Raw genomic sequence first — 13165 nt, forward strand, 5'->3', positions numbered from 1 at the left:
TAGTTTTTTTTCTTCCCTTCAGACCTTACCTTCCCCTCGATTTGCAAAATATATTATGCTTCTTTTAAAGCAGATTATACTTTAGATCTTAAACATAGTAAGTATTTGATAATGTCTTTGGAAAATACATATGGCAATAGAAAAAAGGGTGACTGTATCTACATGCATATGAAAGGGGGAGAAAAGAGATGAGGAAAAAGATAAAGGCATGTTAGATGAATGGGTAAAAAATGAAAATGGGGTAAAATGACTTACCTGTACATTAAGATCATTAATAACACTAGGTGGTGAGATTTACTACATATATACAAACTTTAATACATTTTATACAACCTTCTATTAATCTAGAAGTTAAAGGAACCCTGCGAAGTACAGATATGACTGGAGAAACATGGGTTGTATCAAGGCCACCAGCATACAGGATGGAGCTGACATTTTCCTTCTCAGGGAGATAACCGTTGACAGAATTTAGAGGCCACTCTCAATGGCTTAAAGTTCTAAGTGGACACAGCTAGGCAAGGAGGTGAATCAGAGGCTGCTTGATGTCTACCATGAGGAATCCAGTGCAATTTCACAAATAACTACTAGGAGCTTATCACATATCAGAAGGTGGGAGATCCAAGGATGACCAGATCATGGACCCTGCCTTCAAATTACTCAGTCTAGCATTTTCATTTGTTTCTTTGTTAACATTCTCCCTACCTTTCATATTGGCAAGTAATCAGGGCATGTGAATGCTCCTAGGCTACAGAAAAGCAGGAAAAGGTGCAAGAAAGTAGTGACTAAGTGTGATATATAAAAATGTAAGTGTATTAGATTCATCTCACATGCTAGAATTATATATATCTATCTGTATATGTATCTCTACCTACCTACCTACCTACCTACCTACCTACCTACCTACCGCGAACTACCTACCTACGGCACTAATGAACAAATAATGAAAAAGGAAACCAGGGAATTACTGAAGTGTTTTATTCCAGGTAACATTAGCAATCAATGTTAAGACACACTCACACACTAGTTTCCTAGTTTTGGTCAGCAGACCTGTGGTATGAAATGATGTGGCGGACAGGGTATCGCTTACTAACTGAGACATCTTGGCAATTCATTGCATCTTTCTAAACCTCAGTGTTATCTTGTATAAAAAAGAGATAATACCTATATTTTGCAAGACTGCTGTAAAGATTGGCTAGTCAATTACTGCTCTCAGACTCTGAAGGAGAACATTAAGCCACTAAGAGGTTCGGTGATTTATAAAAAGTACGAAATGAGATGTACGTAAAGTGCTTATAAGATCTGGGACAATAGTGTTTACATTATTATTTTCATCACTATTATTGTTGTTGTTGTTTTTATGATTATAGCTCAACCTGTACTTTTTGTAACTGAGCAATGATTCAAATCCAGGCTTTCTGACAGAAAACCCAAATCTCTTTTCATCACACTGGTTATCTAGGCAAGTAATCAGGGCATGTGGAAAGGTTCTACCATGTATGTTTTTCCAGACAGACCTCTCTCCCCTGAGAGGTAAATTTTACTGGTCTCTCACCTTGACCCAATCTCTTGCTTTCTATGACACACATTCCTTTCTTGTACCCAGGACCATTAATGCTGCTCCATCTCAGGCTGCCACTGAGAAGTACTTGAGAGAAGCACACGGAGCCATCATATCAGTGCTACACCTAATTACAGTGTCATCGTTTTAATACAAACAGCTCCAGTAAAGAGTGTCTTTGTAAAAAGAGAATCGCCTATTAAACAACCAAGGCACAGTCACGGGAAATGAGTTCTAAATGAAAATTTAAAATAAATGCATGAGATAGAAAAACAGTAAACAGGAGACCCCACATAAAGAATCTGTCATCTAAATAAAAGCAGAGACACCCAAATGGACAGCTCTGATTTATCAAGTGTAATGGCCTCTGGAATTTGGATGAGAATTTGCAGAAGTGTCTTTCCCCATTACTCAGTTGACCCTCAAAACTACAAGAAGCTCCCAGAACACGTTAATAGTTGTGATTTACAATGCACATATGTCACAGACCCTTTTGCAAGGACAGAGAAAGTACAGTGGAGAAATGACATGACCTTGCTTCATTTTTCTCTTTTTTAATAGCACTTGTTACCTTCTAACAGAGTGTATTAGGTATGATTGTCTATTGTTTTTTCTATGTCTCTCCACATCAGAATGCAAACTGCACAAAGTAGGGACCTTCTTTTTATTCACCAATGCATGCACATTTCTCAGAATATTCCTTGGCACATAGTTGGTACTCAATAAATATTTGCTGAATGAATAAATGAGTAAAGATATAAGAGTAGTCCTGGTTAAGTGACCTAACTTCTCTGAGTCTCAGTCATCTAATCTGTAAAATGAGGATAGTAATATATAACTAATAGATAAACTGTAAGAATTCAATGACAAAAATATATGTGAAGCATTTAGCATAGTATCTGGCAATTGGTGCTCCACAAGTGGTAGCAACAACTAATACAATTCTTCAGAGCTACATACTTTGAGGTTTATAAAAAGTACTTCTATAAAAGTCAGCCGCCAAAAAGCAGTAAACAAAGACCCAGAGATAAAAAAACAGAGATCTCCAGCTGGTGCTCATCTTGTTCTCCCACAGGGCTCGTCATGGGATCAGAATGAGAAAATTAGAAGACTCCTTAATAATTATCTGGAACAGAGCCAGCAAATTACAGATAGTGGGCGAGCTACTTGTTTTTACAAATAAAGTTTTATTGGAACTCAGCCAAACTCGTTTGTTTACATATTGTCTCTGGTGGCTTTCACACCACAATGGCAAAATTAAATAGCTACAAGAGGCCATATGGCCCACCACATATACTATCTGGGCATTTAAGCAAAAGTCCCAGAGAGCAAGCAGATGAGCCATTTCTAAGGTCACGCTGCATATTTGGGATCTCCAGCTTTGAGACCACTGGCTCACACACCCATGCAGAAGCCCACAGAGTAACTAATAAAACTTCAATTACAGGATGTCTGCATGCTGGCACCATAAGGACAGTTTGACTTTTCTCCTGGAGAGCAAATGAATGTTACTTGCTTGCCAGAGGCCCTAACTATGCCCTTGAAGAGGAAAGAGACCACCAGGAGCTGAAAAGTCATAGGCCTAACCACTATGAATGCTGAGGTCAGTTCCCATGTCTGCAGTTTGTTGGATATTTGGTCTTGTGCAAGTCCCTTAACCTCTCTGGGTCTCAATTTCCTCATCTATTTAAGCGGAGTAATAATACTTTCTTAGCTGAGTTCTTAGGGGATTGAATTAAGTGAGGCTAAGTACATGAAAGCAGCTGGCATAGAAATTATTACCTCTTTACCTCTTTAAAGACCAAAATTAATAAAATAATTCATAAAGGAAAAGATATTACATTTCTGAGTTTACCAAATCTGCTTGAGAACATTCATGGTCTCAGTTTCCAGGCTAATACAAACATCCTTTTTCCCCTGTCATGAGTTATCCTCTGTCTAAATTATCTTATAGAGGCAGCTTCCTGACAGTTCCAATTTCTTAAAATATGTTGGTTTTGAGCTATAAATCGAGTTTTTATTGTGATAAATTAAAATCCAATATCATCCAACAAGACACTAAACATAGAGACCCAATTTTTCCCCTTAGATGTTCAATCTCTTTGATATTAAAATGGATGCGGGGCTGCTGTCAGGCATGTGGGAGAGTACACATTGAAGAGAATGAACAAAGAGTATACCATGGAATAGAGGGAACAGGTGATAAAGAGTAAAGAAGGCAAAACAGGAAGTAGAAGGAGGAAAAAGGACACTTTCTACTTCCTGTTTTGTGAGCATCAGAGAGTGATGTTTAAGCCTCGGCATTTTTGCATGTGATTTGCTGGGAGGTCTTGGGCAGCACTTCTCTGTGGGTTCTAGGTTTCTTCCTTTCTAAAATGAGCGCATTAGTAGATGCCCAAGGGACCTTCCATTCTGACATCCTAAGACTGGGTAACTTTAAATTATATACATTATTCTTTCTGTACTCACTGTCTGCATGATGAAATTAATATCTCTTGTATATAGTATCTTGGGTCTAATATCTGGCCCAGACAATTAGCATTTCATTATAAGGTGACTTATTATTTCCTTGTTCTTTTCTTTCTTCTCTTTTGTTCCATCCCTCCCTGACTGCCTTCCCTCCTTCCTTCTGTGCCCAATTAATATCACTGTCACATGTCAGTGCCTATGCGATACCCTACAGATATGGTGATGGATGAAGCAAGGTACTTCATGGAGCATGTAGGCTGATGGGTGTGTGAGTCAACTCCATATGATTCAGTTAACCATGTGCTGTAATAAAGGTGAGCAGAGGATGCTTTAGGAGCATTATAGAAGGATTTCTTAATTCTGCTGAGAAAGTCTATACCAGAGAGGGGACAACATAGCTAATATAATATTATTTAACACCTAGAGCTTTTTATTATATATCAGACACTATTCTGAGTCTTAAGGAATTAAATTAAATCCTCATTTAATTTTGGACTAACCTTAAACATGGGTACTTTCGTTATCCCCATCTTACAGATGAGTAAAAGAGACACAAAGTCATTAAGGAAAACTGCTTTATAACCACACAGCTGGTCAGAGGTCGATCCAAGGCATTCTGGATCTTGACTCCAGGATCCTTCCACTATGTCCACTATCTGGTGCCAGCACTATACTAGCGAGGAGTGTGGGCCGTGGATTCAGACAGATCCGATATGATTCCTGCTCAGAGGATTAAGTATGTAAGCAATTTGTTTAACAGAACACCTGATCTAGAGTAAGGGCTTGATAAATGACAATCATTGGACTGTGTTGCCATTGTTATCATTGTTGACATTACTGAGCCCCTAAGAAATGAGGACATGTTAAATTGGGTAAAAAGGGCAAAGAGCGTTCAGAGAGGAGGGGTCACCATGAGCAAATCATGAAAGCTGGGCAGTGAATGGTTGTGTAGGAAACAGCAAGACAGTACCACCAGCATTACGCTCATCCATTGATGATGCTCCCTGATCTGCTACATACAGCAGGGCCAGGTGTGCACTGTATAGCTCTAAGGGGAACTAGTCATAGCATAGTCATCGAAAATGTGTATCATTATTGCAACAGTTTCCCAGCAAATGGCAATGAGTCATAAAAGAAGAAACCTTTTCCTAATTTGCACAAAGGCATCTTAAAAGCTAAAGGTGGGCTTACAGTCACAGTACCTATCTCTTTGTATATCTAGTGCAGATTTAGGGTTACAGAATACATTGAAAAATGACTGAGGATGTAACAAACATGATTCAAACAAAAATTCTTGGTTCGATATTTCAGGCTTTTCAACCTGGCCCCTACCTACCTTCTCAGTTTTATCTTTCACTGATAACAATCACATATCCTTCTACACAGAATGACCGAGCTCTCATTCTTCTCCATGACTGTCCTCCTTCATGACTTTCCCACTGCATAGATTTAGTGGACACTCCTTGTGATTCCCTTTGCCTGAATACTGGCCCTCTTATATCTCCAACTTTAAACCCTGTCCATTTTTCGAGGTTCTACCCTTTCTTCCTTAATCAGTCTAGTTTTTCAAATGGAAAAAATTATGTCTTCTTTTGAACTCTCATGATAATTTTATATCTTTCTCTTATTATATTCATTATTCTTGCTTTAAATTTTAGTTATTTATATGTGTCTTACCTCCTATCAGTTTCTCAAAGGAAAGATCTCAGGTTTGTTCATCCCAATATACCTTTCACTCAATAAGCATTGCTGGAATAAATAAATGAATGAATGAATGAATGAAGTGAATTAAATAATGGAAATGATAGCATGGTGTAGACAGGGGTTCTTCACTTTCTTTGACCCAATACCTCTTTTTTATAACAAATATTTTGTAATTCTTCCTTTATTGTCTGGAAATGATTATATAATCTACCTATATGTATCAAGTTTAAGTAAATCAAAATATTCTAATTATGATATAAAGGAGAAATAAAAGAATTTGATTTCTGATAAAAAAAGATGTGAATTTCTATTTACAAATCCTGTTACAACCACAATAAAAGAAAATAATGATGGTCTTATGTTTGCACTTTCTTCTAATGAATATTTGGGTTTAAGGGAACATTCAGCTTAATTTTGTTGAACTCTTTTCTTTATATTTGACACTATTAAAGAAGAACCAAATAAGATGAGTTATGGTAAACATGATAGCTACACATGAAAATGATACACAGTACTGTGTGGGTAACTCAAATATGAAGAGTATCACAGTGGTATGGTTTTCCACAATGATGAACAGCTCTTAATGAGGTCCAACAAAACAAAGTATATCTTTCGTTCAGTTTAGTTGCATTTCTGGAAAATATAGTATTATAGATACGGTACAAAAATACTTTACTTATATGTAAAGTAGGTAAAATAGAGTTAAGTTTTTGATTTGGGTAATCCATCTACATCAAAATCTGGTAAGACATTTGAGTCACATAGTATGGGATACTTTTTTTGTTGTGTGTCACTGGCCAGTACACTGCAGAATATTTAGCATCTGTCTCCTAAAAAATTCCAACCCTAACATCCTTTCCCCCAAAACTGTAACCACCAAAATTGCCTACATAAATTTCCAATATACCCATTACAGGGACAGAAACTATCAAGTGAAGAGTCTCTAGTGTAAAAGAAAGTAAACAAGCTTAGAAATTATCAAATATGAATTTGAATTCAGTTCCTGTTACATGTACTAATCCATGAGCAAACCACTTACCCTACCTGTACCTTAACTGACTCATCTGTATAAAACAGTCAATAAAAACCTCCGATAATTTTTGGCTGTTAAATAAGACAGGATCCACGAAAGCCTGCTTTAACCATACAGTCACACTTATAGGCTAATCTTTTATATGGAACCACAACAAACAAACAAACAAACAAACACCAACAAAAAAACCCTAAAAAACCAAATAGCCAAAGAAACCTTGAGAAAGTGGCAGGTACCCTGTTCCCCAATTCCGAACTATACCATAAAGCTACAATGATCAAAACAGTATGGCACTGGCATAAAATGCCAGATATGCAGATCAATGGAATATATAGAGAGTCCAGCAATTACTCTTCACTTATATGGTCATTAATCTACAACGATGGAGGCAAGAATATACAATGGGGTAAATACAGTCTCTTCAATAAGTGGTGCTTGGAAAACTGGACAAATACTTGCCAATAAATGAAATTGGACCACTTTTTTACACTATGTACAAAAATTAACTCAAAATGGATTAAAAACCTAAATGTAAGACCTGAAACCATAAAAGTTCTAGAAGAAAATATAGGCAGTAAACTCTTCGACATCAGTCTTAGCAATATTTTTTTTGGATATATATCCTTGGGCATGGACAACAAAAGAAAAAATAAACAAACAAGATTACATTGAACTAAAAATTTTTTGCTCAGTGAAAGAAATCACCAAAAAAATGAAATGACAATCTACTGAATGGGAGAAGATATTTGCAAATGATAAATCCAGTAATTTGTTAATATCCAAAAAAAAAAACCATTAGAAACTCATACAACTTAACACTGAAAAAAAAAAAAAAACACCTTACTAAAAATATGGACAGAGAATATAGACATTTCCCCAAAGAGGACATACAGATGGCCAACAGATACATGAAAAGATGCTCAACATCACTAATCATCAAGGAAATACAAATTGAGACCACAAGGATATGTTATCTCATGCTTGTCAGAATGGCCATCATAAAAAAACTGACAAAGAACAAACGGTGGAGAGTAGGCGGAGAAAAAACTGTCGAGTACTGTAGGTAAGGTTGTAAATTAGTGCATCCGCTATGGAAAACAGTATGGATGTGCCTCAAAAAATTAAAAATAGAGCTTCCATGAAACACAGCAATTCCACTTCTGGTTATTTACCTGAAGAAATCTAAAACACTAATTTGAAAAGCTATATGCACCCCTATCTCTCTTCTTGTGAGTGTCCTATGTACTGTTTCAAGGCTCCCAGGATGACAGGGACAGCCCACCTACCCCCAGGTCCCAGCATCCTGCTCTAGAGTCCCTTTGTTGTCCCCCCTGACTCCCTCCCTAGGACCTCTTCCTCAGCTGCCCTCCCCAGACTCCACTCAAAACATCCAATTACAACCAAAGAAAGAACAGTCCTGTTTTTGATGAGACACAGATAAGGTGACATCTGGTTTTCACTGAAGAATAAGTTATTAAATCAGCCCTGAAATTTAAGTGCAGCCATTTCATTTAAAACACCATTACCCCTCTATTATGATGGGCGATATTCAAACCTGGACCACTCTCCACCTCTCCTCCTATGTCTTGCATATTCTGTGTACATTTGCCAATTTTCAATCACTAAATCAATTTATTTTTGTGCAGTATCACTGAGCACCTACTATGTGGGAGTCACTGTGTTAACTTGATAGATAACGGTGATGAACAAAAAGATACAGCCTGTTCATCTGTGTGCTTATAGAGATGCTCAGCGAATATTTCCTGAAGGGAAGAATAAATGAGCATACATATCTTTCTCTTTTAGACATTTGTGCATTTAGAAATATGGTTTTCTCCCCCTGTGACTTGCTTACCTGGTCCTCTCTAACTCACTCCTCCACTGTCAAATAAGTTTGCCCTTTTTTGTGAAGACCTTCTTGAATATTCTAGGCAAAGCTGGGTCTACATGCCCTGAGTACTGATTACTCCATTCTCACCTGTGTCTTAGCAGCTGTCAGTTCACTTTGTGAGTCCGATTTCACCACTGGACTGTGAACACTTCTGGGGCAAGGGCCACATATTATATATCTTTGATTACTCATAAAACAGAGCATAGCATGGCAGAAAATAGGCATTCAATATGCTGCTGCCTAACCATGTATTAATTCTATTGCCAAAAGACAGTCCCAGTTATAACTCTACACCTTTTATCTTCACTCAGGAGCTCAGCAGAAAGAAAGTGAATAACGGTGAAAGTAGAACAGAGATAATATTGAACCTGTTCTCATATATATATAAAAGGAAATCATTTATAAAATTTGTTATTGCTACGGTCTGAATGTTTATGCCTCCTCCCTCCACCCACTTCCATTATAAGTTGAAATTTTAACCCTTAAAATGGTGAGATCTTTGGGAGGTGATTAGGTCATGAGGGTGGCGCCCTCATGAACAGGATTAATGTCCTCATAAAAGAAGCTCTAGAAATCGTCTTTGGCCTTGCCACTACATGAGGACACAGCAAAAAGGCACCGTCTCTGAGGAAGTGAGCTCTCATAATACACCAAATCTGCTGTGGCTGTGATCTTGAACTTCCCAGCCTTGAGAACTATGAGAAATAAATGTTTGTTTTTTTTCTAAGCCACCTATAGTTTATCATATTTTTTGTTATAACAGCCCAAATAGACTAAGACAGGTATGTTATTATTAGTAATATCTTATTAGCATCAAGGATTCTAGACCAGACTACCTAGGTTTGAATCTCAGCTTTGCCACTTATTAGCTATATGACTTAAATTATTTGGACCTCAGTTTTCTCCTCTGTAAAATAGTGATAATAATAGCATCCACTTCATAGAATTGCTGTAATGCACTTAGAATGGCACATATAGTATGGCCAAATCAGTGATGGCTAAACCAAATGTACAAAATTCACATACGATTGTGGCAATAAGATGTTGCATCATCTGAAAAGCTGATGCAGACCACTGCCCTCTATTCTGAGGAACAAGCTTACATTTAGGGTCCTGTAATATTTATGCTTTTTATGGTATAAAATTATAATAATTTTATGAAATAAAACTATAATAACTCTATTTTAAAAAACAATAAATGGAGAGAGAAGAGAGTCAATGAGTTTCCCTGGAAAGACACAGGATTTGGAGTTGGCAGCTCTGTTCTGAGTCTACAGCCAATTCGGGGACACTCTCAGAACTTGTTTCCTCATCTACAAAATGAAGGTGACATCACTTCTGCCTTGGTGTCTACTGGTGATTTGAGGACCTAGTACCATATTGATATAAAACCATTTCTACTCCTGATTGCTCCTTCTATTACTAATAATGATGAATTTATATATGACATTTTCTGCCTTCTCACTGATTTCTTTGACAGATCAACGATACTTAGGTATTTGAAAATATGAACAGCTTTCAATATTGTTTTATTCTCTGCAACATGCTAAGAATAAAACAAAATTTACTCATATAAGGATCGGGATCAAGAACACTTTGAAATTCAAGACAAGGTGTAAATTGCTGCAAAGGGTCTCTTTAATTGGGATCAAAACATTTTTGACAGCTTTAGATTTTAAAATTCTAGCTATTGTCACAGTTTGCAAATGTTTCTTTTCTTGGTTTTTTAAAAAAAAAAACTGCAGTCAAGCTTGAGCAGGAATACTTTAGATATAATAAACAACTAAAATAGGTCATTCCAAATGACAAATATCTAGTTTTCTATTTGATAGGACCAAAAACTTAAATTACACTCTTATTCTGCACAATGCAATCAGTCCCCTGTTGGGTAATGACAAAATTTTAGTAAACTGTTCCTGCTCATAATCTCCAATGAAAATTTTCCGTTTAACAGAAGATAAATCTTATCAATAGGGTTAACTTTAAGGGAGACACATAATCTTAAAACTAATCTGAGTAACCACCTTAGATGTGACTTTAACACCTTTTTTCTACTTGACTTCATTCTATGACTTCTTTATCATATGGTTGTTGCTTAAATATTCCCAGCCATGGTGAACCCACACAAAAGGTGGTCCACCTAACTGCTGAATAGCTCTGACTGGTGGAAAATTCTTCTTACTCATAAATTGAAAATGCTTCCTAGAAACTATCACCGGGTCTTGGTTCTATTCCTTGAGTCACACAGAGCAAGTCTACACCTTCTTCTACTACACGACTCTTTGGAGAGGTGAACACTATTCGTATGGGGTGCCCCCTACTGTCTCTACTTCAGGCTTAAAAATGTTTAGTCTTCTCCACCAGCTTTCCCCACGCTAGTGTTCAGGCTTAGTAACAAGGTAAAGTTTCAGAAGCTGGTGCTACAGAGGCCTAACATTAATCAAACAGAACCAGAGCAGACTAAGCCAGACAGGAAGCATTTAACTTTGCCTTCACCCTGCTTCTCCACTTGAGATCTGACACTTTTTCTACAAACCCAAACGGTTTTGGGCTGAAAAAATGATTTTATTGTTGTTATATGTCCAACTAAAAAATAAAAAATAGTGTTATAAGTTTCCGTGGTATCTTTCTTTAGGGCCAGCTCAGCTACCCTTGAGTGAGAATTTAGATAAAGGTAACGAATATAAACTACTACTCTGCATTAAAATTTGGTGATTAGGACTTTAATTATCTGGGCATAGCCTATTTGATGGTAAGATACATGATGGAACAGCACAGCCCAAAAACATGCTCCTGAATGAGATAAAGCATCTGATACTCAGCCTCGCTCCTGTTCCTTTGGTTGCTAGTTGTCATGGCAATGGGCAGGTGTGGGTTGGGGAAAGGACTTAAGATGGTGACAAAAGATTGGGGCATATAAACCATTGTGAAAGCATCTCTCGGTTAGGCTTGATCCACATTACCTGGCTCCCTCCCATAACAGATGCTAATGAACTGAAATCCTCCAAGTTTCCACAAGCCCAAAGCTCTCTGCCTCCTTTGTGTTACCCAGTATCCCATGAGGCCACATCTGTATTGGCTCAGCATAGCTTCTAGTCTCTTAGCTGCCCAGGTCTACCTTATCAGGATATTCTTTGATTTGCCTATATCCCTTTTACAACGTGAGGTTCAAAACTGAGCACAGGTCTCCAAACAATAGTCTGCCCAGGAAAAGGGAAATCATACTTTTGTTAAGGCAAGAGAGGCTTCCATTAGGCTCTTATTCTTGCTGCATTCAAGTTTCTCTACTACTGATGCTTGTGCCCTCATTCTAAGCTCCCTTCTATCAAGGCACCCCCAGGCAGACCCACTTATCTCTGACACAGAGGTCGATTGCATTGATTTTTGACTCAGGCCAACTGGAGGTTAAATCTCAGTTCTGCCTCCTACATGCTGGGTGAACCTGGGAAAGTCACTTATCCTGAGAGATAACAGGCATTGCAGTTAAGTGAATGAAAAACTAGGCTACCTGGGTTCTAATCCTATATCTTCCACCACTTACTTTCACCAAGTTATGTATACTTTCCTCTCCTCGATATCTTCAAATATAAAATGAAAGTAATAATACTGTTTACCTTCTATGGTTGCTGTGGAGATTAAATGGGTTGGTCCATATAAAGGGCATATAACAATGCCAATATATGTTGTGTGCTTGATGAAGTAGCTACTATTATCTTACAGGATTGTTGTGAGGATAAAACTGAATAACGTACGTAAAGTGACTAAGTACCTAGTATATAGTAGGTACTCAATAAATGAAAGTTATTATCAATTGTTTTTATTGTGGGAAAATATACATATAACTTACCATCTAACCATTTTTAAGCATACAGTTCAGTGGCATAAAGTACATTCATGTTGTACAACCATTATAGTTATCCATCATCAGCACCGTCTTCTTCCCAAACTTAAACTCTGTACACATTAAACGCTATCTCTTCATCACCCCCTCCCGCGACAACCATTCTACTGTCTGTCTCTTTGGATCTGACTCCTCTCTATATGGAATTCTACAGTTTATCTTTTTGTGATTGGCTTATTTCACGTCGAATAATGTCTTCAAGGTTCATCCATGTGATAGCATGTTTCAGAACCTCCCCCCCTTTTTTTGCTGAATATATTTCACTGTGTGCACATACCACATTTGGTTTATCCATTCATCCATTGAAGGATACTTGGGTTGCTACTACCTTTTGGCTATTGTCAATAATGTTGCTGTGAATGTAGGTGTACAAATATCTGTCCTATTACTAATTATTCAGGAGTAACTTTTTTCAAGAAAACCCATTTTTACTGTTAAATAATCATCATGCTATCCATATCTTATCCTAATGAGTCAGAAAAAAGAGGAGAAAATAATGCAAATAACTAAGGTTAATTAACTTGGCTAGTTATTATTTATATAATGCTTGATAACTTAACTTATTAAGTTCAAAGGAGGTGATACATGTGGAGGTGAATAAATGAATAA

General features: G+C 37.2%; 1 protein-coding gene across 3 annotated transcripts in view; it reads right to left on the reverse strand.

The window, feature by feature from the left end:
• Positions 1 to 13165, reverse strand: part of DAB1 (DAB adaptor protein 1) — a 1029186-nt gene that overhangs the window by 106850 nt on the left and 909171 nt on the right. The window lies entirely within an intron of this gene.

Source organism: Rousettus aegyptiacus, unplaced genomic scaffold (genome assembly GCF_014176215.1).
Source record: "Rousettus aegyptiacus isolate mRouAeg1 unplaced genomic scaffold, mRouAeg1.p scaffold_m13_p_1, whole genome shotgun sequence".
Taxonomy (NCBI): Eukaryota; Metazoa; Chordata; class Mammalia; order Chiroptera; family Pteropodidae; genus Rousettus; species Rousettus aegyptiacus.